The sequence below is a fragment of the Thamnophis sirtalis genome, unplaced genomic scaffold (genome assembly GCF_051295495.1).
Source record: "Thamnophis sirtalis isolate CommonGarterSnake01/CBP01778 unplaced genomic scaffold, rThaSir2_p1.2 scaffold_13, whole genome shotgun sequence".
NCBI classification, from domain to species: Eukaryota; Metazoa; Chordata; class Lepidosauria; order Squamata; family Natricidae; genus Thamnophis; species Thamnophis sirtalis.
The window spans coordinates 23,193,221-23,198,142 of NW_028261393.1; positions in this window are offsets into that span (position 1 = coordinate 23,193,221).

Here is a 4,922-nt window from a genome sequence, read left to right on the forward strand (position 1 = left end):
TCTCCATTCCCTCCCCATTCCCAGGGGAAGGATTCTGTAAAATCTCCATTCCCTCCTCACTCCTCGGGGAAGGATACTGTAAAATCTCCATTCCCTCTCCACCCCACCCCACTAACCTGCTCTCCCGCTCCATACTCCTGTGCAGGGCAGCAGAAGAAGACCCAGCCGATCAGCTGGGACTTGGGAAGCAGAGAAGAGATGGGGGAGGGGCCAGCCAGAGGTGGTATTTGCTGGTTCTCCAAACTACTCAAAATTTCCGCTACCAGTTCTCCAGAACTGGTCAGAACTGGCTGAATGCCACCTATGTTTATGTGCCTTCCATCTTGAGATGATAGGCAGGTATAAGTAGTCCTTGACTTACAACTCTTTGCTTAGTGACCATTCAGTACTGAAAAAAGTGACTTATGACTGCAACTGTTTCATATTTATGACTGTTGCAGTGTCCCAGGGTCATGTGGTCCCTTTTTGGGACCTCCTGTCAAGCAAAGTCAATGGGGAAGCCAGACTCACTTAACAACCATGTTACCAACTAAACAAAGGCAGCGATTCGCTTAATAATGATGGCATGAAATTTCTTAAAATGGAGCAAAACTCATGTAACAAATGTCTCATTTAGCAACAGAAATTTTGCGCTCAGTCATGGTCATAAGGTGAGAACCACCTGTATATTGTTTTCTGTCAAACTGCTGCATTCTGCCAGAGGTTGATGGAGTGAAAAAAGTAAATAATCAGTCAAACACAGCCATTTTTTAAAATTACTAGACTCTGGATCCAAGGTTCCAGGAAGTTATGTTTTTAGAAAATAACAGGGAGGCTAGTGTTAGGCTGAAAAATACCCAGGAAAAAGACAATGGCAAGCCACTTTTCCATTGCTACCACTGAAAGTGTACCGTTGGGTCCGTGAACTCATCAAGGGGTTGAACTCAACTTGAGGACATGTTTATCTTTGCTTTGATCAGCTCTACGGCCAGTCAACCGATGTGTAAGCCAGAGATGACTGAGCATTAGATACCGAAATGCTGACATTCCAGCAAAGAATGTGTTTCTTGAGAGTCAGGAGGTCAGAGTGGGTGGCACACATAACTTCTTGGTTAGCTGCTTTGAAGGCCCCTTGAAAGAAGAAATGAGGTGGAAATCTGCTTTTGTTTATAATAGTTATTAAGTGTTGTGAGTAAGAGTGGATTTCCTGCTGCGAGCTGGCACTTGAGGAAGCAGAAAGAAAGAGCAAGGGAGGGAGAGGCAAACCTGAATGGGCCTAAATTCTCCTGCTCCTTGAGTTGATGGCAATGAAACTCTGGATAAAACTGCCAAAAATTAATCATTTTTCATGAGCTGAGAGCTGCATTTAGCTAAGAGCGGTGCTTCAAGATTAAGTGGGGCCAGAAGAGGAGACAGCTTGGTCAAAGGCTAAATAGATATTAAAAGTCAACTAAGTGACAGTTTAAATGATTCTTCCCCATGTTCTTAATAGCGTTTCCTCTTCTGTTCCATTAATGATCACAATTTCATTTCGGGAATCTAGGGAGGTTCTGGGCTACATCCTTGACCAAAATGTATACAACTTGAGGAAGTTCAGAGGTAGTTTATTCAGATGGGTAACATTTCTCTCGTAACGTGCATTTAATGGGATTCCTCAGCGACTGACTCATTGGCTTGGTGTGGCTGCCTACCCGTATATTATGATTCAAACTCTAATTACAACTGGAGAAGAAGACAGTAGATAGTTTTGCCGATAAAGATTTGGAGCAATACATGAATACCCTCTTATCACACTTGGGTGTGTTCAAGAAATGTTTTAGCTGCTGAATAATCTTCGTTTGTCCTTGAAGACTCATCTGCAAGGTAGTTAGCATTGCCTGGACATGATTTAGGCAAGGAGAGAGAGTGGAGAGAGAAGAGTTGGAAGGAAAGGTTCCAATTGATGTTTCCAGATTTCAGGAAGGACTAGATGGTCTCACTGATCTCAAGAGGCATTAATACGAAGAAGGATAGGATAGAAATTGTGGAGAAGGAGCCAGTTTGGCCTAGCGGTGGAGGCTTCAGGCTATAAACCAGGAGAGTTGTGAATTCTAATCCCATGTTAGGCATGGAAGCCAGCTGGATGATTTGGGGGGGGAGGGTTGGACTAGATGACCTGCAAGGTGCCTTCCAATTCTGTTAATCTATAAGTAGGTCTGTAAGTAGGAGACTGTGAGTTCTAGTCCCACCCTAGGCATGGTAGCCAGCTGTATGACTTTGGGCCAATCATCAGGAGAGTGTAAGTTCTAGTCCCACTTTAGGCATGGAAGCCAGCTGGGTGACTTGGGGTAATCACCAGGAGATGATGAATTCTAGTCCTGCCCTAGGCATGAAAGCTGGCTGGTGATATTGGGCCAATCACCAGGAAGTGATGAGTTCTAGTTCTGTCTTAGGTATGACAGCTGGTTGGGTGACAACCAGCCCCTCTTTCTCAGCTGAACCTTCATAGGGATTTGTCTCCTATGAGGAAACTAGAAAGAAGAAGAAGAGGGAATATTATATATGTATGCCGCCTTGAGTTATTTATATATAAAAAAGACGGGATATAAATAAAGAAGTAAATACATTTCTTCAGTTCACATATTAATATAAGTACCTTCTTCACATTTCCAGAAGCAATATCATAACCAAAGGGTTTTTATCTTCTAAGATTTAAGTTTCCAGACCATATTTGATCATTGGTATATCACTCTGGTCTTGATTTCTTTATTATTATTATTTCTTTTATTCATTAAACATAAAACTCAGTCTACTGAACATTTAAAGATTTGTCACAAATACCATTGACTTGTACTAATGGTTGATATGGGTTGCTGCCAGCATCTTAGGTATCAACCAAGGATCTTCTTAAACTATATGATGTTTCTAGTAGCACAGTTTTTTGCAGCTCTGCTGGTGTTATTGCAGGAAGCTGCAATTTGCTGATATATCTTATAAAATACTTGGACATGGTGCCAAGTGCCCCGATGACAATGGGTGTCACTGTTACATGATTCATCCATAGCCATGTAGTTTCGATGGCCAGGTTGTGATATTTCGTGTTTTTTTCCAGTTCTTTTTCTTCGACTCTGCGTCTCCTGGTACAGCGATATCAATAAACTGTACAATGATGATGATGATTATCTGGAAATATAATGAATGAACTGGAACTGGTAGCAGCAATGCTGTGAAGCCCAACAATTATGGAAAACAGCTGTTGTAGAATGGAACAAATGTTAAAATTCAGAATCCAATTTCCTGATAGTTTTTTTCCCTTATTAAACTTCCCTAGGCCATACATTTCTTTAAAATACACTGTGTTGGCATTGTATAAGCTAATAACTTTATAATAAAAGGATTTTATTTTTAAAAAATCAGGGAAAATCTTTCCCTGTGGAAGAATGTAGATTTTGATGGCTGGAGAAATTTTGTAAAGTAGATTATTCAATTCTGTCTGAAAACCAGATTTACACTACAATTTTTGTCCATGCAATTGTGCCACATTCAAAATTTGGGTTTTAGAGTTTATAGTCTTATTTGACATACAGTATTATCAGTATATAATTTACAATGCTGTTTTAATGTATTGTTTATCACATAATTTTTCTTTCTCCTTTCTTTAATGACTTCAACTATATTATCCAAATGTTTTTAAAGTTGGATAGAGACATATTTTGATTAAAATTGGATATAGTACAATATGTACTAGACTACATACATTACATCTTAAACTATGGGAACTTTCAAATGGTTGTCCTGGAATATGTTAGTCCTGATATTTTGCATTTGCTAGCTATCTGCCTGTATTTTGCTGTTTATATTTTTATTCATAGTATCTATTTCTTAATGTATTCTTTAAAACTTGTATTTTTATACCTATGATGATAATAGAATACACAATAGAATGCAGAATAACAGAGTTGGAATGGACCTTGGAGGTCTTCTAGTCCAACCCACTCCTCAAGCAGGAGGACCTACTCATTATGGAAAATGGTTGTCCAATCTCATCTTAAAAGCCTCCAGTGATGGAGCACCCACAACTTCTGAAGGTAAGATGTTCCACTAATTAAATTGTTCTCAGTGTCAATTAAGAAACTTCTCCTTAATTCTAAGTTGGATCACTCTTTGATAAGCTTCCATCTGTTACTTCCTATCCTGCCCTCACATGCTTTGGAGAATTATGTTGACTCCTTTATCTCTGAGACAACCCCTCCAATATTGGAAGATTGCTATCGTGCCACTCCTAGTTCTCTTTGTTAGATCAGACATACCCAGTTCCTACAACTGTTCATTGTATGCTTTAGCCTCCAGTCTCCTAATTATTTTTATTGTTCTTCTTTGCACTCTTTCTAGAGTCTCAACATATTTGTTGTATTATGGTGACCCAAAGTAGATGCAATATTCCAAGTGTGATCTTACCAATGCAGTGTAAAAAGATTGAAAGTGTTTGCAAGTGAAAACGAGCTGGCAAAAATGTAGCTGATTGAAATGTGGTAAATTTATAATAATTATTCTCTAGAATTATCCTCCTCCTCCTCCTCCTCATCATCATAAAAAATGAAATGAAAGAAACTTAAGGTTAAAGAGATAAACTGAACAAACCTGCCATTCCAAAGTTTTTTTTTTTGTTTATCTTTCCAGTAACTTCTCTGCTATTTCTGCTTGGATAAGCTGGAAGTGTCAGGTCAGTGTCAGAAATAATTGGAACGCCTGCCGCTTCTCTTATAATGGAGAAATGGTTGGTGACGACGACAAAATTTGCAGAGACCAGTTAATAAAAACGTCTGTAAGAAAAACTAATAAAAGAAAGGAACTTGTGTCTACTCTCTGTTGCTAACTGATCCAAAATGAGTCATGAGCCCTGCCTAAACTTTGTCCATGGTGGATTTTATTTCCCGCAGCAACAAAAGCATCAGCCAAACAAA